This window comes from Sminthopsis crassicaudata, chromosome 4 (assembly GCF_048593235.1).
Source record: "Sminthopsis crassicaudata isolate SCR6 chromosome 4, ASM4859323v1, whole genome shotgun sequence".
NCBI classification, from domain to species: domain Eukaryota; kingdom Metazoa; phylum Chordata; class Mammalia; order Dasyuromorphia; family Dasyuridae; genus Sminthopsis; species Sminthopsis crassicaudata.
This window is the reverse complement of record NC_133620.1, coordinates 185305231-185329390: the sequence shown is the minus strand read 5'-3', so window position 1 is coordinate 185329390 and position 24160 is coordinate 185305231.

The following is a 24160-nucleotide window of genomic DNA, read 5'->3' as shown; positions in this document are numbered from 1 at the left end:
CTCCTCTGACCAAATAGGATGCTCTTTCCAGTAACCTCACACACATCACTCTACCTTCAGACAGGAAAAATAGCTGGAAGCTATTTGGGAGAAAATATATCAAGATGTTATGACAACTTAAAAATAACTAGTATGAAATTCTTTGTAGGTATTCAATACATATTATTATGTTTGAGACTTTTTAGAGTAAACTTTCATGAGCAAGAAACTGGAGAACTAGAAAGCCTTCCCCTGCAAACTTTAACCCACCCATATTTCATTGTTCAGTGCTTACCTTTTCAAAAGGTCAGCCTATATGTATAAAGGTATGTTTCTATAGTTCAAACACTTCATCTCAAATCGAGCCCTCTCCCCAGACCAACTGCTTCAATTCCTCATTACTACTGAACACTATCACCTCTTCCTGGAGCCAAAACACTTTAAACCTTTCTCCTTTGAATACCTTTCTGAGAATAATTACAGCTGCTAACATCCTCTTCCACAGTAGCCATTCTTCCTTTTCTTCTCTTTTCCTGGAGTGTTCATAGTTGCTTCTAGCCAATATCCTTTCTCCCTTTTAACATAAAAGTTAAAAAGTAACAGCAAGATTATGTGATGATCAACTGTGATGGACTTGTTCTTCTCAGCATTTCAGTGATTCAAGACACTTCCAATAGACTTGGGATGGAAAATGTGCGGGTGTGGGGAAGAGAGAGAGAGAGAAAGTGTGTGTGTGTGTGTGTGTGTGTGTGTGTGTGTGTGTGTGTGTGTGTGTGAGAGAGAGAGAGAGAGAGAGAGAGAGAGAGAGAGAGAGAGAGAGAGAGAGAGAGAGAGGGAGGGAGGGAGGGAGGGAGGGAGGGAGGGAGGGAGGGAGAGAGAGAGAGAGAGAGAGAGAGAGAGAGAGAGAGAGAGAGAGAGAGAGAGAGAGAGAGAGAGAGAGAAGTGGAGACTGAGGGAGATGGAGACTGACAGAGAGATAGACACAGACACAGATATAGAGACACAGAGAGAGAAAGAAAACAGAGACAGAGAGAATGACAGACATATAGAGAGACAGATACAGAGATAGAGAGACAAAGACAGACAGAGAGACAGAACTACTGACACTGTAGATGAAAGCATAGGATGAAATCTTTTTATTTGTTGATTTTTCTTTCTCATACTTTTTTCCCACTTTGGCCTGATCTTTCTTGCACAATATGACAAATATGGAAATATGTTCAAAAAAGGAAGGAGAACGATTTGGAACACAAAGTCTTACATAAATGAATGTTGAAAACTATCTTTATGTGTATTTGGGAAAATTAAAATAGTATTGAGAAAATAAAATAAAAATAAAAATCAGCCATTCTAAGTTTTAGGAAAGGCCTGAAGGATCATAGAAGAAAACCTGTCATTAAGTTCAATTCAATTCAATTGAACAAGTACTTATTAGAAGCCTGTTATGTATCAAGTTTTGGGGAAGAATGAATTTATTCTATAGTATACAGTATAGTATAGTGTATAGTCTAGTATATTCCAGAGAACTAACATTTATTCTATAGTACTTAAACCTTGGAAAAGCATTTTACATGTATAATCTCACATTCTTTTCATAGCAAACCTGATGAGACTACAAAAAAAGGAACTAAGAAGGAAAATGTTTCACAGTGATTTAATTATATTCTTTTTTCTCTGTATCTATCTCTGTCTCTCTATTTCTCTCTATCTCTATTTCTGTCTCTGTCTCTGTAGCTCTTTCTGTCTGTCTCTCTTTCTGTCTCTGTCTCTCTCTATACTTATATATGTACTTGCTTTTCTTGTTCAAGGTAGTTCATAAGTGGAGGCGATTTTAAATATTTTTTATAACTTTTGAATATTTTATGATTCTGTAGTCTCTCTCCATGGAACCTTGGGTTTGTTCTATGTCTTGTCCAAGTATGGCCCTATTTGTTGCTAGAAGCTGAAAGGTGATTATAGGTAAATCATCATTTTACATACTTAAATATTTAGATGATTGTTGTTACCTCCTGGAAAACCATCAAAAGTATGATCTTTACAGACATTTAATAGTATTTTATATCATCTTGGGCAGAAATGAGAACTAGACACCCCCTTAGGTCACCAAACAACTCATTGTAAGGCTTTGTTTGTTTATTTACCTATTGTGGAACAGGATTTAAAATTGTGATTTTTGAAATCAAAAGTATCCTATTTAAGGTGAGTTCCTCAGACTGCTCAATCATAATTGATTGTAGACTTTTGGATCCCAGTCTTTCAAATATTTCAAATCCCTTCCTCCTCACCACCTAATAGATACCTACTCTTTCTTGCTTGCTCTGTTTCTCTCTTTTATTGCCACTTTTCCTCCAAAAGTTGAAGCAAAATTGGATTCCTATTTCTGAGTATTGATTAATATTTTAATTGAAATGTTATAATTGTTGTACCCTAAGGAAAGATTTTTTTTTAATTTGGAGAGTATGAAACATTATGAATAGTGTAAGTGAAAGAGTTAGATTGGCAAAGCAATCACTGCTCCTGTTAGCTGTAGCTGCTTTTTTCTTTTTTTTTTTTTTTTTTTTTTTTTTTTTTAATATTTTGTGGCAGGGGGAGCATAGAAGAAGGAATATCACAAAAGCAACTGATCTCTATAGATTGGGGGGAGGGCTAATGTTTTTTTTTTTTTCAGATAAGCAACAAATTCTGACAACGAGGTGATATCTTTGGTAGTAAAGTGGTTTGTTTTCTATTACCACTGGTAAGTCCATTGTGTTGAAATTGTTACATAGAGATAATTAGGAAATTGGAATAAACAATGGCCTTTACATTCAGAAAATAAGAATTTCCACAGTTTAGAATATTTGTGTACCTTGCTAAAGCCACACACTTTGACATATGACTCAAGAGGTACTTTTCTTGGCATAAATTGATTAGAGTTCCCTATCAATTTATCTGACCAAAAACATCTCATTTAATAGTATGTGTGAGAGAAAATGTGGCATAAACAAGAGAAATGATCTCAAATACTTACTAGTTTTGTGACTTTTATCTCTATTTATCTCAATTCCTCATCTGTAAAATGAGCAGGAGAAGGAAATGTCAAATCATTCCAGTATCTTTGCAAAGAAAACCCCAAGTTGGGTTAAAAAGTGTTAGATATGACTGGAATGACTCAAAAGCAATACAAACTTTCAGAGTTGGCATTGACTTATATTGGTATTGACTTATTAGGAATTCCATATATAAATCACAAGACGTTGAATGGAGGAAATTGTATGCCATTGAATCTGAAATCTTCAGCAATAATAATACCTTTGAGGATATCTTGGTATTTTAAAAATCTAATAATTTCAATTGCATTAAGACAATATATGGAGCAAGTAGATGATGAAGTGGATAGAGTGCTGGACCTCAAGTAGGGGAGACTCATCTTCCGTGACTTCAAATCTGGTCTCAAACACTTACATGTTTTGTAATCCTTAATCTTGTTTGCCTCAGTTTCCTCATCTGTGAAATGAGATGGAGAAGGAAATGACAAATCACTTCTTATCTTTGCCAAGAAAACCCCAAAAAGAGTCATGAAGGGTCAGAAATAAATTAAATGACTGAACATTAAAAACAAAAGTATCATATTATGCCTCATTTGAGGAATAATTTCATAGCAAGATTGCATTTCTATTTGCTTATTTATCTTTTTTTTTTCTTTGAGAAGAATAATTGGAAGAGGCCACAATCAAATTATGATTCTGGACTATATGCATCCAAGAAGTAGGAATTGACTTATTTCCAGTTGATGCCTGTTGTATCACAATGTTATAACATAATGGTCAAGAATTATGCTATATTCTACCATTTATTTATTCTGTAATCTTGGAAAAGTGACAATCTCTCTGAGTCTCAGTTTACTCATTTAAAAATGAAGGGGTTAGACAAGGTAATTTCTAAGATCCTTTCCAGCAATCTATGCTGACTCATTTCATATTAGACTACTGGAATAACGAACATATTTCTGGATTTAGGACTACTTCTCAGGATTCCTGTGTTTGAATTCTGACTGGCATTTATTATATGTGTGCCTTGGGACAAGTTGCTTTTTTCCCTACTAGACCTCAGATTCTCATCTTTAAAATGAAGCAGTTGGAAAATATGGCTCCCATGATCCTATCATCTGCCTTTATGGATGCCCCAAAAGGCTGGCAGGAATAACTCTGCCTTCATCCCTAACTATCTGTGTGTAACTTGGAGCATGACTTTTGTAGAAATAGAAACTCTTTTTTCTTGAGTTCACATGGCATGGTAGTGGTGGTGGTGGTGGTGGTGGGGAAACCACTGCACATAAGTCCAAGGATATGAGATAAAATTCTAGACCTTGCATGAAACCTTCTTTACCTATATTATACTTCAGTAATCTCTTACTCAAAATTTTTGCATCAGACACAGATCGTATCACATGATACCTCATGTGACTGTATATTCTCTATCAAATCCTTGTTTACATTTTCACTTTAACCTAAGTGGTATATATGGCAGAATGAGTCATTAAATGTCACATAAAAGCACATTTGCTGAAGTCTAGGACACCTTTGTTAAAAACAAAAACAAACCAAAAAAATTGCCATATTATTATGATTTTTTATTTTTATTATAAAATGGATTCTTATTATAGATGCTATGAGGGATACATTTGACTGTCAAGAAGTTTCATTATATGTAATGCTAGCAAAATGCAATGAATTCACTTTGAAAAGAACATTCATGGCTTTGTCATCAAAGTGACTATTTCTTCAGTGATGAAACTTCAGCCAGTCCCACTTTTTCATTCTCTGGGATGTTTAGTCATGTCTTTTCATCTATCTTCCAAAAGGGATGCACTAAAATTATTGGCGTTCTTTCCCTAAATCTTTTGAAATTTGTTAGAATGTCAGTGAAGCATACACTTGTCTTGGGGGAGTGATCTGGGGAGCCTCTGATCAATTGGTATCTATTTAGGCCATTCGATTAAATTTAAAAGATTGTAAAAAACTGTAAAATATTTATAATGCTTGCTAATTTAGTTTGTATAAAGAAGCTTTTCTATCATTTTGATGGAATGTCAGGGCAATCAGCCATATCCCTGCTAGCCCTTAAAATTCTTGCCAGCCCAGCAGAATTCCAATTCTGAGGAATCAGCTGAGACAAAAGGAGATTTCTCCATTGAAGATTTATTCCTGGTAGTAAAAAAAAGTGATTCATCAGTGGAAGAGGGAATGAGCTCTTGAAAGAGAATCAGTTTTTTTGCTTTTATGGAGATAGGAATTTTCTTGCATCCACCAGTTCCTCAAAAGATTACCGTGAAACAGGTGCTCTCGTTTTACAGATTAGAAAATAGAGAATAAAAGAGATTACTAGTTGAAAGATAAGAAGAAGTCATGGTAAAGAAAATTCTTGACAACCATAATTGCAGGAGTCATCACCAGTGTCTGATGAGATTAAAAAGTACATTATTATAAAAGATAAAGTTCAGATGATTCTGGTCTTCCAAATGCTGTGCTAAATACCACTTAATTAAGGGCAGTCAGAAGTCACCAAGGCATCACAGGTATTAAGGCAGTAAGAATTAGGGGAGTGAGGAAGCAGATTTTCAAAATTAAGAAGTTGTTATTTTTGGAGAGAAGTTTTGGTAATTTAATTTCTAAAATGTTCACAATATCTCAAATAAGAATGTCCACATTAACTATTGGCTATTAGAGCAAAGTCCAATGGGTGGGGCTTGACTTTTTGCCCTGATATTCATCAGATTGTGGCCTTAAAGTAGGACCCTTTCTTCTGCACTTCTTGCCTTAGGAAGCTAATGTTTTTGGAAAGCCATGATACACAAATATGGGCTGCTATTATTAGGTAGGTGGGGCAGCTGGATGGTGCAATGGATAGATTACTGGGCTTGAAGTCAGGAAAAATTCATCTTTCAAGCTCAAATATGGCCTCTGACACTAAATGTATGCAAGTCGCTTATCTTTGTGAGAGAAGGAAATGTCAAATCACTCCAATATCTTTGCCAAGAAAAACCCATATGAGGTCACTAAGAATCAGATATGACTGAAAAGACTGAACAACAAAAAAAGAAGGAAAACAATTTTCACTCTTTTTCTAGGAGCAATAACTCCACAATCACAGATTATATGACTTAAAGTAAACATATCCAAAGCCATGGTTTACAATTAGTAAATGCTTGTGAATTGGAATGGATTAATTAAAAAGTTGATCTTGTTGGTGAATCCCAGTATTGTTATTGAAAACCTCTTTGAGCAGTAATACATTCACATAGTTGGAATTAATACACCCGTTCAAATTTTATAGCATCTTTTATGAAGAAATTTCATTTGTATTCACAGGAAAAAAAAACATACACACACATAAATAAGTGTCTAGGCTAGCCAGGCTATTTTCCCCTCTAACTGGCAGCATTCATACGCATTTTATTGTATGAAATAATGCTGTTTCCTCCTCCCTTTATCTTGCTTGTGTCTGACCTTCCATTAAAAGTTGCTTAGAAACTGCTTAGAGAATAGATAGAGGTGCTTCTCACTGACATCTTTCTTTTGTGATATCTCATCTATTCTGTTATTCTGCTCCTTTTCCATGAGCTTTTTAGTCTTCTTTTCATCTTCTTTTAAGAGAAGCAACTAAGGCCCAATATTTTTCCTTCACTAAAAGGAATGACAAAAAAGAAACCAATTCCACTCCCTCCCCACCATCTCCCTCATAAAGGCTCCATACACCTGCTAGTTAAAGAAGAGAATAGCAATTCATCCAGCACAGTTTCCAGCAGACCTTTTGCATGTTTGATTTTATTAGAAGCTTGGCACATTCTACTAAGAAGGCCAATAATTTAAAATGGGAAATATGAAGTCAATCATTCATTTGAGATTTGCTATATTTAGAAGATATTAAATCAGCCAGTCATCTTGCTATCTTCTAAGAAATGAATGGAACTAGGTATTACAAGATCTGAGTTCTAGATTTTATTCTGTCTCTAATAAATCAGGTCACAGCTAAGTTACCTGGTCTCTCTAAGCCTCGGCTTCCTCACCTATTAAATGAATCAGTTGAAATGAAACTCTAAAATTACTGCCATATCTAGTGATTAGGATTGTAATCCAGACCTAAATTTCACTAGCTTTGACCTTGGGCAGGCTATTTAAATTCTGTGAGAACTTCATTTCTATAAACTATGGGTAACAAATAGCATATGCACACTTTGTGCCTCACAGTTTAGTCAGAGAAAGGAACATGACAGAACTTAAAGTATTATATAAATGTGAATTGTTGAGATGACAATAATGATGGTAATCTTCAACCAAATTAGAACTTTTAAAACAGGATTTTACAATCCCTGGGTTACATTACATTCTGTTTGGCACTCTTCTTCATCATTTGTAATAAAATTAAATAGGAATGGAAGGGAGCCTTAAAATGTATGTAGGAGTGCGGGCAACTCTACAAAATAGCAACTAAGCTAGGTATAAAGGAAGAAAAGAGAAAATTGGTGGAAGAAGTGAATGTTATGAGTTGATTGAGAGAAGTTTAGCCTCAGAACTTTAAATTCCATCAGGTTGAGCTTCCTCCTTCTTGCCCACTAACTGCTTCTCTGAGTTGCTGTCTATAAGTTAGAATTATATCACTTCATATTTCCAAAATCTCAGAGACTGAGAAGATTCCAAGATTTTCTATAATAAAGGTAAATTCTAAGAATGTACGTGCCATTGAGGATTTGTTAAATATAAATATAAATGTTATAAATATAAATGTTAAATCTATGTCTACATTTCTAAATAAAGCCTAAATTCATTCCATTTCAGTTCCTGGTAAAGAAATAATATAAATTAATCTGCCTAGTTTTCATGGCCATTTGAACAAATTGTTCTTGCCCACTCATTTTGTGGGGGAAGTGTTCATGTGCTTGGGGTAGATAGCCCTTTAACTCATCATTGAGTAAAAGCCTGTTGGTTACCCTAAACCTGGTTTAGCCCATCTGACAAGACAGTTTTATCAGGGTATGGTCACCGTGTATGCTACAGCTTCTTGGAGCCACAGGGAATTATTCAGAATAATTTATGTGTTCCTAAATTATATAGAGACCCCATAGCCATTCAATCATACCACTCCTCTGATCAAAATTCTTAATTCCTTTTGACCAATAACTCCTTTGCTTGGCATTCAGGCCCTTATACTATCTGGCTCCATCTTATCTTTTAAGAATTATCTCATAATTTATTTTCTATGTGAAATTTCAACCAAACAAGCTGATTCACCGTTTCTTGTATAAGCTCTTTAATTTAAAGTAGATTGTTCTCTATCCTACATGTTCTTCCTTATCAAATTTCAACACATTCTTAAAAAGTATTACTTAAATGTTCCTTCCTTTGCAAAGTCTTCTTTTATTTCTACCCCTCCAATAAGTTAGAGCAAATTTTATACTTTTTTCATGCACCTTGCTTATCTCCATATGCTTTGTGATATAGTGACACTGACTTTTTTGCTTCCATCTCTTGATACTATGTATTTCATTCATTCCCTTCTATGCTTAGGATTCTCTCCTTCCTCATCTCCCCTTCTTGGATTTCTTTGCTTTTTTTCAAGTCCAAATTAAAATCCCATCTTCAAGATGCTCTTCTTGATCATCCTTTATAGTAATGGTTTCCCTCTATTGATTATATCCATTTTATCCTGTTTATAACTTGTTTGTAGATAATTGCATATTGTCTCCCCATTAATCTATAAGTTCTTTGAGATCAAGAACAATCTTTTGCCTTTCTTTGTATCACCAGGGCTAATATAATACTTGTTTAATCGTGCTTGTTAGTTAACTATTTTGTATTATAATTATTTACTTATATGTCCTAACTCCTTAAAAAACTGTCTTCCTACAAGATGATCAGTTTCATAACAGTAAACTTTTTGTTTTCCTCTACCACCTAAAGTACAGTGACTTAAATATAGTGAGTACTCAATAAAGAAATAAAAGACCCCTCTCTTCTTAGCAAAGTTGGGGGTACATTGGTGTAGAGCACTACATATAACTTCAATTTTTGTAATGTGTTGACTGGTTTTACTGAACTTTTTATATCTTTTTCTTTCATTTAAAAATATCTTTTTTGGGGGATAGGTTTTTCCTGACTACCAACCTGGCACTATACATATTATCCCTTTAAAAGGTACATGTATTAAAGATATAAAACAATGGGAATTGCTAGAAAACTCAGAGGTTAGAGCACTGGGCTTGAAGACAGAAAAATGTGAGTTCAAATCTGGTCTCAGGAACCTTGCTAGTAATTTGACATTGAACATATCATTTAACTTCAGTTTCCTCAAGTGTGAGGAGGAATAAAGGGGAAAGAATAGAGGGCAATGTCAATTCAACAGAAAAATTAAAGATAAATACAATTCAATGAATTCATTGATCCAATTACTTTGAGTGGAATTGAACTGAAATGAATGGAACTAAGGCCCAGTTCCTGCTTTCATAGAGCTTAAAGTATGATTAGAGAAGGAAGTGTATATATGTATGTATATATATATATATATATATATACACACACACATATAAATATATATGTATACACACACACAGATATCTTTAAGAAATATAGTGATAAATACATATAGTTTGTATATTAGGGAAAGATTGCTTTAAGTGCCTATTTTGCTATTTATGAATCAAGACAATAATAATAGTATTTATATGTATTGAGGCATTATGCTAACTGCTTATGTCATTTGATCCTCACAACAATTTAGAAGGTAAGTACCATTATTATCATCCCCATATTACACTTGAGGAAACTGAAGTTAAATAATGTATTCAATGTCAAACCACTAGCAAGGTGTCTGAGAAAAATGTGTACTCAAATCTTTCTGACTTCAAAACCAGTGCTCTATCCACTGAGCCACCTAACTGTTCCCATTATATTGTATCTTTAGGACATGTATCTTTTAAAGAGACAGTGGATAGAGTGCCAGACTGGTAGTCAAGAAGATTAATTTTTGACAGTTCAAATCCAGCTTCAGTCACTTCCTAGCTCTGTGACCCTGAGCAAGTCACTTAACTCTGTTTGCCTCAGTTTCCCTATTTGTAAATTGAGCTGCAGAAAGAAATGGCAAACTGCTTCATTATCTTTGCCAAGAAAATCTCAGATGGGGTCGCAAAGAATTGGACACAACTGAACAACAAAAATCTTTAAAAGTAAACAATGCAAAATTACCCAGGGAATCTCCACTAGACATTTGTGTTAAACATTTAGTACAAAATATCTACTTTATTTACCTTTAATCTTCAAATTTGTAGAAATCTTCTAGATAGTGAAGAGAAAGCCTAATATTTATAATCTATCAGTTATGTTTTTATGTGGAGTGAAAAATCAACACTATTTCAAATCATTCATATATCAGAGTGATTGTTGAGGCAAGATATATTGCACACATTAAATAAAATGTATTTATCTGTCCTGCCACAACTTTAATTTGTATGCACAGAAAGTTAATGCGCACTGTATATTTCATCCCTTATCTGGGAAAGAGTGTGTTTCAGACTGAAAGGATACCAGAGGCAAAGGCAAGTGTGGACCTAAGGAATATGCCTTTTAAATCATTCTTATATTAAAGGTGTCTCAGTCATTAGGCAGCTAAAAGGAACTCAGAAGCCATGAAGTGGAAGTCAGAGAAAGTCTGCAGGACCTCACAGAACAGATTTCATTCTTCCATTATTGTTTGTCTTGTACCACATTTCTTTGAGCTCCAAATTTAGGTAGCCTTATTAATTAATGATCATTGCCAGCTCTTTTCAGAAGCCATTGGATTTTGATTAGCTGACAAAGAGACATTTTCTCTTCTGGACACATAGTTCTCTGTCTCCTTAGCAGTTAATTGAGGAGAGAAATAATGGTGTACTTACACTCAGCTTTACATGCTGCTAGAACGGTTGAAGTATCTTTAGAACTTCACTGGTATTCAATAAACCTAGTCAAAACAGGAATCTTAATGTACTATTAGTGAAGCTGCTGGTGTCTCAGTGCAGCCGTTCTGGAAAGCAATTTGGAACTATATCCCCCAATCATTAAATTATCTCTGCTTTTTGACCCAGCCATACCTCTATTAGGCATATAGTACAAAGAAATAGGGCAATGATCATGTGTAAAAAATTACTTGTAGTAGCTCCCTTCTTAGTAGCAAAAAAAAGGAAATAAATAAACTGGGGGGGGAACTATATATTAAAGAATAGCTAAACAAATTTTACCACATTAACACAGCAGAATATCATTATGCCATAAAAAATGACAAAATGGATCATTTCTGAGAAAAATCAGGAGAAAAACAATTAACATTAGGAACATTTGAGATCTCTCATCAATGTCTTAAAAAGACAATTTTTCAGGGGATGAAAGATAAAGCATGCTATCCACCTCTTGACAAGATTAGATAGTACAGAATGAGACAAAGATGTTTGGGTATGACCAATGTAGAAATGGGATCTTATTTTAATTCTGTGTATTTTCCATGATGATTTTCTATTCTTTTTAATGTTCAAATAGGGTTATGGCAGCTAAGAAAGAAAAAAAAAATTATTAACTGGGAAAATTGAGTTTTAAAAAATTACAATCAAATTGTAATCAAGTTTAAAAAACCCCAAAGGGCAATAAAACTGTTAATATTCTTTGATCCAGCAATACCACTTCTAGGTCTATATCACAAAGATATTTGAAAAGGGAAAAGGATCTATTTGACAAAACTATTTGTAATAGCTCTTTTTGTGGTGGCTAAAAATTTGAAATTTATGGAATGCCCATTAATTGGGGAATATCTAAACTAACTATGGTGTATGGTTGTAATGGAATATTATAGTTCCATACGAGGTGACAAATAGAATTTAGGAAGACTTTCACAAAATAATTCAAAGTTAAGCAAATAAAATCAGGAGAATATTATACATAGATCTATGCTGTATGATGATCAATCAAATGACTTACCTATTTTAAGTTATACAATGATCCAAGATAATCCAAAGGACTAATGAAGAAACATACTATCTGCTTCTGAAAAAAGAATTGATGACTGAAGCATGCTATTCATTCCCTAGATAATTAGATAAATCCTAGTTCCTAACCTCCCAACAAATAAAGATCAAATGAAATTATATATATGAAGAATTTTGCAAACTTTAAAGTACTAGGTAAATGATGTTATAAGTTATTATATAGATTTCTGGAATTTTAGATAAAAGTTGGAAGCAGTTTCCTTTTAGCAGAATTTGAGCAACTAACATTCTTACAGAGCTTAACATCTGCATCACAATACACACTCAAACTGCTGGTAAAGATTCCCCAGATTCTCACAGTATGAAATAGGACAAGTATATTCATGTGGCACATGGTTGTGAGTATGGCAAACAGATGTACAAAGACAGATGCTTCCTTATATGACTTTGAACTCAAAACCAGAGGAAACAGAAGGGCAAATGAATCCTAAAAACTTAGTTATCAAGTATTTTTTAACATATTTGTGTGTGAGGCATTGTGTTAGGGGTGGGATCCAAGTACAAATGATGAAACATTCTCCACCTTTTAGAAGATTATAGCCTCTTGAGGGAAACAAAGTATACACATAAGAATACACAAAATGTATGCAAAACAAATACAAAGTAATTTCACAGGGAGGGGCTACTGGTTAGGGTATGTCAAAGGTATGAAGGAGGAAGCTCTTTGAGGGAAGGTAGGGATTCTAAGGAAGGTTAGAGTGCAAGCATGGGAACAGCTTGTAAAAACACACGGAAACTGGATGTGGACTATCATGTATAAGGAAGAACAAGTAGAACAGTTTGGCTGAACTATAAAATATGTAATTAGGAGTGCTGCATCTAAATATGGAAATGCTGGCTAGAGGTAAATGGTAAAGGGCCTCAATAACAAGTTCCAGTCAGTTAACTAGCATTTATTAAGCCTCTATTATGCTCCAGGCACGGAAAAATTGGCATTTTATTTTAGAGACAAAAGGAAAACATTGGACCTTCTTTGAACAAGTAAATGACAAGGGCAGAATTGTCCCTTCATAATATCATAGTATCATAATATCATGACCTTTCAGAGAAATTTCTTTCTTCATTTCTTACAGTACAATAGTATTCCATTGTATTCGTATGTCATATTTTGCCTTTAGTTTCCAGTTCTTTGCCACCACAAAAGGTGTTGCCATAATTATTTTTTTGTTAAATTGTATGTTAGATTTATAGATACAGAGAAATGAAATAGGGTGCATAAATTTAGGTTCACAAATTCATGGAGTTAATGGGAGCAGACAGGTTATCATTACAGAGGAAAGTGAGATTCACTCACTTAAATGTCATGAGGATTTTAGTTTTAACATTAAGTATAAATGCTCTATATCAGATTTTCATATATAGTAAATCACTGTTGGATTATCCACACTAATGAATGGGAGCAAGAACATGTATAATCAAAATAGGACTGACCTATCTGGATTTGATAGGCACAAATCCAATCCTGTTACCATACTGCTCAAAAATTTTTGAAAATTTTATACTGACTTCAGGATAATGCAAATTCCCTCAGAAGAAGAGCTGATTCAAACCTAATATATATTCTTATTTTACTTATTCCCCATCACATACTCTGCATTCTAGTCAAAATAGCCTTCTTGCTATTCTCAAGTCTGATATTTCCTGTCTTTGTGCCTTTATGCCTTTATCTTCCTTGCCTTCTCCCTTCACCTCTGCCTCTTAGAAAGACTTGTTCAACTCTCATTTGTTAGATCCTATATAAAGTCTAATCCTTTCTCCTTTTAAAAGTTAGCTCATCACTGTTCCCATCCCTGCCAAGTCTCTCCTTTATGCTAAACATCCCAGCTTTCTCAACTAATTCTCATATAACATAGATTCTAGGCCATTTACTAGCCAGTCCTCTTCTCTGGATATTAATGTAAGTCCTTAAACTATGTGGTCCAGAACTGAATACAATATTCAAGATAAGAAACACCCAAAGCAAAGTATATTGAGCCTATCACCTCTCTATTCTTGGAAGCTGTATCTCTCTTAATGCAACCCTAGATTGCATTGGGGTTTTTTGGCTGCCACATCTCACTCATGACTCATAAAGAACTTTCAGTCACTAAAACCTCCAGATCTTTTTCAGAATAACTACTATGTAGATCTTGTACTTCTAAAGCTTTTTGCATCTAAGTCTAAGACTATGTATTTAATCTATTGAATTTCATCTAATTTGATTCAGGCCAATGCATTAGCTTATTAAGATCTTTTGGGGATACTGATTCTGTTGTCCAGTGTGTTATCTATTGCTCCCAGCTCTGTGTCATGTGCAAATTTGATGAACATGTCATCTCTATTTTTATCCAACGCACTGATAAAAGTCTTAAACCACATAAAATCAAACAGAGATCCTTGAGTTATAGCACTAGAAACCTTATATTAACATAGAACCATTAACAGCTATTCTTTGAATACAGCCATCCAACCAGTTCTGAATCGCTCTAATTGTCATATCATCTCCCTATCTTTTCCCCAAGAATTGTATAAGACATATCATGAAAAGCTTCACTAAAATTTAGGTAAACTAAATGTAGAGCATTTTTCACATCCACTAATGAAGTAAACCTGTTTAAAGAAGGAAAACAAGTCATTATTACAACCTGATTTGATGAAACTATTATTTCATTAATAATATATTCCTGACATGTACACATATGTGTGTTTATTTATAAAAGTATACACAAATGTATGTGTGTACATGTATGTATATATGAGTATAAATGTATGTGTAAATTTATACTTATATCTATAAATATCCATATTTATATATCTTTCTTTTTTCCTTTCTTTCTCCTAGATGCCAGCCTTTCAAAGACTTGAAGACATTTCATTTTCCCTAAGTCACCTCTTTTCCAAACTGAGTGTCCAGGCCTTCCAGTGAACTTCTTTGGTGTTAGACAGAAAGAAAATCTGTGTTTGTTGGTAAAGGAAAAAAAGTCAGTGGGAAGGAGGTGATGAAATGGATATAGAGCATGAGACCTAGAGTCAAGAAAACCTGAATTCAAATCTAGTCTCAGACTAGATTTCTGTCTACTCTAGTTTCCTTTCCTATAAAATGTAAATAATAATGGTATCCATCTCTCAGAATTGTGAAGATAAAATGAGAAAATATTCAAAGTGTTTTGCAAACCTTAAGTGCTTTATAAATGTTAGCTATAATCAAAAGAATGATACTAAAGGTGTAAAAGAAAGGATAATTAATGAAATAAGAATCTGGAAGAGATGAGAAGGGAGGAGATCATTATAATAAGTATAGATTTTAATCTTGTTATAAAAGTAAGGTTCTTTTTTTCCTCAGAGATAGGAAGGAAAGAATAAAGAATGGTAGATACATAGCAAAATTTTAGGTAAAAGAGAGAAGTTGAAGTAGCTTGTATTGACAAAGAAGATTTGTGATATATAAAAAGTGCAAGAGACATAATTTCTGGGTAATTAATCATTTTATTAGTCATGCTAGCATATAATCAATAAAAGGAGTCACCAACATTCTTAAGTGCCAAAGACCACTCATGGAATTCACTCAATATTCTTATGCTCTTGGAACAATGGGTATTCCTGATGGTGACAATGAACTTTGATTAATTAACAAGTAATGACAAAGAATGAGAGGTGAACCTATTCTAATGAGGGGATAGGGGACATGACTCTGATCATGTTATTTACTTTGAAATCATCCCCAGCCTTGGGTATCTAGAAAAAGGATCTATTCCCTTTCTTCCTGACTTTTGAAATCTATTTTCTTTTGAGTCCTTCTTCTTTTCATAAGCAAACATTTTCCTTTTTCAATTTTTCCTGAAGTTCTCCCAAATTTCTCCTCCACAAATTCAAAAGCTGCCCTTCAGAAACCTTTATCTTTTTCTTCATCTCAAGCCCTCCTTAGGAATCTGCATTGTAATGGGTATTAAGTATGTTATCTCATTTGATCCTCAAAACAACTCTGAAAAATAAGTGTTATCATTTATTATCCTTATTTTACAGAGGAGGAAATTGAATGACAGAGAGGTTAAATGACGTGCCCAAAATCACACTAGTGTCTGAAGCAGATCTCAAGCTCAGATTTTCCCAAACTCAGCACTCTATGCAGTGGTCATTTAGTTTTTCCTCTAGGATATAACAATTATTAAATTTGTTTCTCTTTCTTGTAAAGTGGGTTATATGCAACAGGTACTTAAATACTTGAAGAAGGAAGGGCAGGAAGAAGAGAGAAAGAAAGGAAGGAAGGAAGGAAGGAAGGAAGGAAGGAAGGAAGGAAGGAAGGAAGGAAGGAAGGAAGGAAGGAAGGAAGGAAGGAAGGAAGGAAGGAAGGAAGAGAAGGAAAGAAGGGAGGGAAGAAGAAAGGAAGGAGCATTGCCTAGCTGGAACTGGCCAATCAGATCCCCAATGGGTCAGGTACAACTTCTCACAGATTGTTCTTTGTCCTTTGTTCTCTTGTCAGGAATATACCCATTGATAATGAGATTGACACATGCATTGCTAGACCTAGCTCAGTGTTTAGGAGGTGTCGAAGGAAAGTGTGGGAGAAGAGAAGTATTAAATTGATTATCAAACTGAAGGTCTACAAAGCAATTGTGTCTCATTGTTGTATGCCTGTGAAACCTGGACAGTGTACCAACACCATACCCGGAAACTGAATTGCTTCCATTTGAATTGCCTTAGGAAGATTCTGAAAATCACCTGGCAGGAGATACCAGACACTTCCATGAATTCCAACTCTTCTGCATTGGACTGGCCATATTGTGTGAATGCCAAGTGTACACTGGCCAAAAAGATTATTTTATTGAGAATTCACACATGGCAAGCATTCACAAGGTAGTCAGAAAAAGTGATACAAGACATTTTTTTTTAATTCATTTTTCCAAATTATCCCCTCCCTCCCTCCACTCTCTCCCCCCGATGGCAGGTAATCCCATACATTTTACATGTGTTACAATATAACCTAGATACAATATATGTGTGTAAATACCTTTTTCTTGTTGCACATTAATTATTAGCTTCCGAAGGTATAAGTAACCTGGGTAGATAGACAGTAGTGCTAACAATTTACATTCACTTCCCAGTGTTCCTTCTCTGGGTATAGTTATTTCTGTCCATCATTGATCAACTGGAAGTGAGTTGGATCTTCTTTATGTTGAAGATTTCCACTTCCATCAGAATACATCCTCATACAGTATTGTTGTTGAAGTGTATAGTGATCTTCTGGTTCTGCTCATTTCACTCAGCAACAGTTGATTTAAGTCTCTCCAAGCCTCTCTGTATTTCTCCTGCTGGTCATTTCTTACAGAGCAATAATATTCCATAACCTTCATATACCACAATTTACCCAACCATTCTCCAATTGATGGACATCCATTCAACTTTCAGTTTGTAGCTACAACAAAAAGAGCTGCCACAAACATTTTGGCACATACAGGTCCCTTTCCACTCTTTAGTATTTCTTTGGGATATAATCCCAATAACAGCAATGCTGGGTCAAAGGGTATGCACAGTTTGACAACTTTTGGGGCATAGTTCCAAATTGCTCTCCAGAATGGCTGGATTCTTTCACAACTCCACCAACAATGTATCAGTGTCCCAGTTTTCCCACATCCCTTCCAACATTCATCATTATTTGTTCCTGTCATTTTAGCCAATCTGACAGGTGTGTAGTGGTATCGATACAAGACATTCTTAAAGTCTCTCTTAAGAACTTGAGAATTGATTTATGACTTGAGAGACACTGGTTGAGACATAGTGTGCCTTCATCAGGGAAGGTGCTATATTCTATGAACCAGGCAGAATTGAATTAGCAAAGATGAAATGTGAGATGTGCCAAGCTAGAGAATCCACCCCAAATGTTCATAGGGACTATTTATGTCCAACCTGTGACAGATCATTCCAAGATCATATTGGTCTGATCAGCCACGGTCAGACACACTGTAACTTGACTCTAGCATAGTGATGTTTTTGGTCCTCTTCAAGGACAACAGCCATCTTGCCCCTTAGAAAGAAAGACATTTGGAGGAGTTTGGTACTCCACTCTCCTATCCTTTAAGTAGAGGAAAGTGGAAACTAAAGGAGGTAGAGTCAATCAAGGCTTGAGTTAGGAGCATGATGGTGTTTAATAACTTGTAGTCTCAAGGAAACTCTTTTTTTTAAAAAAAGATTATGTATGACATATGTCTAGGGTCTTTCCCAAGAGGCTTTAACAGGGAAATAATAGGCTAAAATAATTAATCTCACACTCTGGGAGATCTTATGTCATTAGGATTCCTACTATTTAGCAGAAACAACAACAATAACCACAAAAACCCCAGAACAATTATTTATTACTGTAATGTTGTAATATTTTAATGAAAATGTGAATGTGAACTTTGAAGCTGTATATAAATGTGAACTCATTTTTGTAGGATATATATTATATATAATAGAAAGAGAGACGGAGAGAGAGAGACAGACAAACACACACAGAGGAAAAAAAGACAGAGAGAGAGAGAGAGAGAGAGAGAGAGAGAGAGAGAGAGAGAGAGAGAGAGAGAGGATAAATAAGACTATTCATGTGTACTCTGTACATTTATTCTATAAAAAAGTATAGAAATCCAAGTTCATCTTGTCCCAGATATGCCAAAAATTATGTGAACTTGGGGAAACAATCTCTCTAGTTTAATAACACACAATAAATAATAATGTTTCTAGCTTATTAATTCTCTCTTAGTTTATTATCCTAAATTTGGTAAAATAATTTCCAAAATCTTATCCAAAATTGAGAATATGTACTTTTTTTTTCATTAGAGAGTTAAGGGAGTATGAGAATGCAATGTTGTATGTGATGTGAAATGCATTTGGTGTGTAGATCAATTTTGCTAAACTATTATTTCTTTTTAAATCTTTGTTATGAGCAGGGTTCTTAAACTGAACTCTTTAAACTTGTTTTTTTTTAATTGATAGATATTTCAATATAGCTTGGTTTTTTGTAATTCTATTTTAGTCTTTAAAACATTATTAGGAGAAAAGTCAATAGATTTGACCATACTGGCAAGGGAGTACGTGACATTAAAAAATTAAGAAGGTTTTGTATAAAGGAAGGTTTATTGATTGTAAGCTCCACTTCCTTACTAGGGGCATGTATATTTGGAAACAAATACAATAGTAAAAATGGGAAAGATCACTGAAATGAAAAAAGGAAATAGTGTTTCCCAATTCTAAAATTCTATGGTTTAGCTTGAAGTAGAATTTGAGGTTGTTGCCAAGACTCCTGAAAAGCTAATTTTAGGCATGGTGGAGAATGCAAAATGGACTCTACACCAAAATACTATGGGGAAGATCTTTTTTTTTTTTTTTTTAATAGGAAAGTCATCTGGATCTGAGAGAATCAATAAATCTGTCTCTGAGTGTGTGATAGAAAGACAATTGGAGAGCACCAGGGTAGTAGTGTATCCTTGAGGTGACGTTTATCCAGCCTATTTTCCTGAGGCATCTTTCCACTTTTGAGCAAGCAGTTTCTCTTAAACAACCATGTCAAGGAAGACTTGTTCAAAATTTCATAGGCCACTAGAGGGCTCAAGAAGGACAGTGCTATGGGTTGCCCTCTAAAGGTGTTATGAGAGAATGGCTTTGAGGTATCAATGGAAAATTAGGAACTACTCAGAAAGCTAGGAGCTCAAAATATTGGTAAAAGCTATCTAAGGAAGGAAGAATGATCTTAGAAATATACCAATAGAAATATACCAATAACAAACTAATGAGGGTCCAGTAAAGGCATTGAGCTAAGAAATTCTTCTCTACAGTGGAAATAATAATAATGATAATGATAATAAATATCATTATAGTTATGAGTTTTATAAAGCTCTTTGTATATATTATCTTATTTGAAGCAACAGCCTTCTCTGTTTATTTTCATTGATTTAGGAGTAGAGAACAATAATTTCATGCCTGCTGACTTTGGAGGGTATGGAGTTTGAAACATCTACCTTGAACTCTGAACTCTCATCAAATCCACAGATTCCTGTGAAGAGGGATCATGGGGGAGACTCAGTAACAAGGATTAAGTTTACAACTTAATTATGATTGATAGTTAAAAGTTGGACTGTCATTTTACCTCCCATTCCTGACTCTTCCCTAATAGGAACTAGCAGATGGGTCTTATCAAGAGCTTGAAGGATTTGGCATTTTCCTAGGAAGAATGGCAAAGTTTGCTTGTAATGCTGTAGCACTTGGGCTGACTCCTTGTGTGGCCTTGAGTTTTAGTTATACCTCAGCAGGAGGCAAAAAAGAAAATCCCACTTCATCAGGGCCTAACTAGACACCTGGTAAAGCCCATTTGTCAGGAAACAGCATCCCTCTCCAAATGCACAACTCCACTATAATCCTTGACTGCATACTAGAAATATTTTATAAAATAGCAAACAGAGATGTTTCATTCTCTCAAGCCCTGGAAGTCAGATGCTTTAGGCTTTATATGAAAAATGAGGTAAGGAAAATGAGAAAGGCCCTAATCCTACTTCTAATTTTTCAATTTTAAACTCTATCAAATACCATTGTTATGCTACTTTATTGTGTCCAACAAAAGAGTGATACCCTGAAAGTCATGTTTAAAACATTTTAAAATGAAGGGACTTATCTTTGTAAAGAGCTTTGCAAACCTTAAAGCTCTACATAAATGCTAGGTCACTAGTCAAGGGAACAGTTCATATTCACATAGCTAGAGTCAATACCAAGACTCAAACACAGGGACTTATTCCAGATGACTGATTTGTTGATTTTCAATTTTAAACTCTATCAAATACCATTGTTATGCTACTTTATTGTGTCCAACAAAAGATAGTTTTTGTTTGTTTTTTTTTTTATTGTTGTTTTTGTTTTTGTTTTGTTTTTTTTTTTTTTGAGATGAAGGTACCATACCTGTCATGCTGCCTACATTTTTTTTTACCTTGGATTACACGAAGAATTGGTTGATTACTTAGGGTTTTATTAAATAACAGGATTACAAAAATATTAGGATTGGGAAAACTCTCACTGGTCATGTAGTTCCTATTCAAAGCCAAGTTGACCTGTTATTGGCATATTTAGTTGTAAAACAATGATGGTATTGGTTTTTTAAATTTGGGTTTTTTTCCTGTTTTAGACCTATGTTTGAGTCTTGGTATTGACTCTAGCTATGTGAATATGAACTGTTCCCTTGACTAGTGACCTAGCATTTATGTAGAGCTTTAAGGTTTGCAAAGCTCTTTACAAAGATATAAATATGGACAAATAAATATATATATATAAGCACCTCATTGATGATCCTGGTCACAACCATGTAAGATTTCTGCTATTATTATCTCCATTTTACAGATACAGATACAGATACAGATACAGATACAGATATAGATATAGATACAGATACAGATACAGATACAGATACAGATACAGATACAGATACAGATACAGATACAGATACAGATACAGATACAGATACAGATACAGATACAGAAACTGAAGCTGGGACAAGTTAAATAGTTTACTCAAGCTCCCACAGTTACTAAGCATCTGAGGAAGGATTTGAACTCCGTTCTTCCTGATTCCACATCTAGCAATCTATTCATTGAGATTTCTCTCAATTCCCCTGTATGGTCTCACAGAACATTTTTATTATGCAAATCCAACCAAATTTGTCTCTTCACAATTAACAGACATGGTATATGAAAATTAAATTAATATTCAGCTGATCCATTCTATGCCCATTGAATGCTTGCAAATTAAGTCCATGTCAGGGCATTAGTCTTCCATTTTACAACCTATTTACTCAGTTTCTAACATTACAAATTGTCCACCAGCATCAGGCAGTTGGGCCGCCTGAGGGAGTCTTAATAGACCCCCTGCTGATGTGCAGTTCTGTTTTCTACTCAGCTGTCCTATCCAACAGCCTCAAATCTAAAGTTACAGGACAGTTTCTAACTTTGTGCCTGTCCCAATGCATCAGGACAGAAGCACATGATTCATAATTTATGAGGACACGCATAGAGCTGTCACTTGCAAGGCAGGTGTTGAGAAATTGGCATGCAGCCCAAGCAAAGAAAAGAAACTCTGACCTCACTCTGAAATAATGGTGGCTAACATGGTCACAGGATAGAAAGCATTGACATAAGTGGACTTTAAAAATAAAGCAATAGGTCATCTTTCTGAATTTGCTCCCTCCCTTTCTACAAAGAAGACAAATAGCACCAGGATTTCAGTAATCTACAGAAAAGAAAAACTTAGGAGGTCTAATATTGATCCTTGGGTTTTTATGTCACTATAAATATATATATATATATTTAATTAGGTTGTATTTCTTTTCCTAATGCTTTGCTGATTTATTTAGTCCAGACCTGTAACTTCATTATTATAAAGAATTTTTATATAAAAACTTCCTCTTTACTGAGCAGAATGAACAGTCACTTGTTTGTAAGTCATGGTGTTAAAAAACCTGCCTGAGCCTCTGGGAGGTTAAATAACTTGTTAAGGATAATATAGGGGCAGCTAGATGGTGCAGTGGGTAGAACACTGGAGGACTTGAGTTCAAATGTGACCTCAAATACTTGATGCTGAAAAGAAATGGTAATATGATTAATATGTGACAGAGGCAGGATTTGAAGTCAGGCATGGCTGATTTCAAGACCAGTCCTTTATCTACTATCACATTGTGCCTTTTTGCTGCCAGCACCAATTTTGAACTTTCAAGAGAAGCTTTAAAAAAATTCAGAGATATCTGTAAGATGCCCAAAATAGTGAGCTCACTAAAAGAAAAGCAACATTAAAATGGAAACCAAATTAAATTAATTCAACAGTAATGCAGAAATGGAGTATAAAAAGTCATTTAGCTTACCACTCTTATTTCCAAACTGACTGAAATCTGAGCCAATATATTTGTCATTTAATATTTTCCATGTCAGTTAAGCTATTTTGTCCTAGTCGCAACTTGATTCACATTCCATTTTATTTTAATGTTCCAGAAGCTAATACAGTGGAACTTCATTTAAAATGGATTTGAATAGAGCAAAACTCTGTTTAAAAGCAAAAATAAAGCAAAAAGTCTCAAAACATCCCTAGCACAGGACAAGGCGCACGTTGCAACCCTGGCTAGCAGGAATCTCAGCCAGAAAGTAATCTGAGCTGTGAGAACTAATGACATCATGATCAAAAGTCTCCAGGATTTTAAAAATATTGCTTGCTGATAGGCAGCTCATTTTTCCCTCTCTAGATTTGAGAAGAGAGTTTGCTGTCCCCAACTATTAATTTAATGGCCTTCAAGCCATTTGAAATCCACAAGGTACATTCAGATAAAAAAAATAGATGTTAAGGAATCACATTTTGGGGGGTTTATTTTGTGGAAAGGTCAAAATTTAGATTGTTTTTGTTATTTTTCATTATCGTGAAACCTATAGGTGTTCAGGGTTTTACAAATTTGATTGTTTTCCACACCCTTTGAAGTCCTATTTCCAAGCACTTTTTGCACACATAAATCAAATGATCAAGGTCTTCTTAATGACAGATTCAGCCAGTTGAGTCTGAGGCTTTCCTGCCTCTGACTTATACAGCCAAAAACATGAAGGTGTAAAGGACACTGAGATGTGCCATGTCCTTATTAAGAAGAGATTGAACAGCCCAAAAGGAACTTTTTTGGCTCCCAGCCTGGAAAAACTCCTGACAGAAAATCTGCCTGGTACACTTGGCATTAGCCCACAAGATCCAATGAAGTGACAAAGGAGAAGATAGCATAATATGGGAGAAAAGCCTTGCTGCATAATGGAAGAATTACACCTAGACAGTCAGAGTACAGGACAAAGGGGAAAAGTCTTTTAAACTAAATTGTGGGGAAAATTGTAATTATTTGCAGGGAGAGAAGAGTGAATGATATCAATGCTATGGAATAGTAATAGAGGAAAGAAAATTGGATTCAATTTTTTTTTCTTTTAATACTATCTACATGGTTGGAGGCAATTTGCTTAATGTCTATGAGCCTTAGATTTTTCATCTGTAAAACAAATCTAGAAATGGGAACTAGGGTCAGAGGGACAGCTTGTGATTTTAATGGTCTTGGGTAAATCACTTAATATCCTCATTTGTAAAATAAAGGTGTGGTAGTATAGCTAATTCCCACATAGTAAA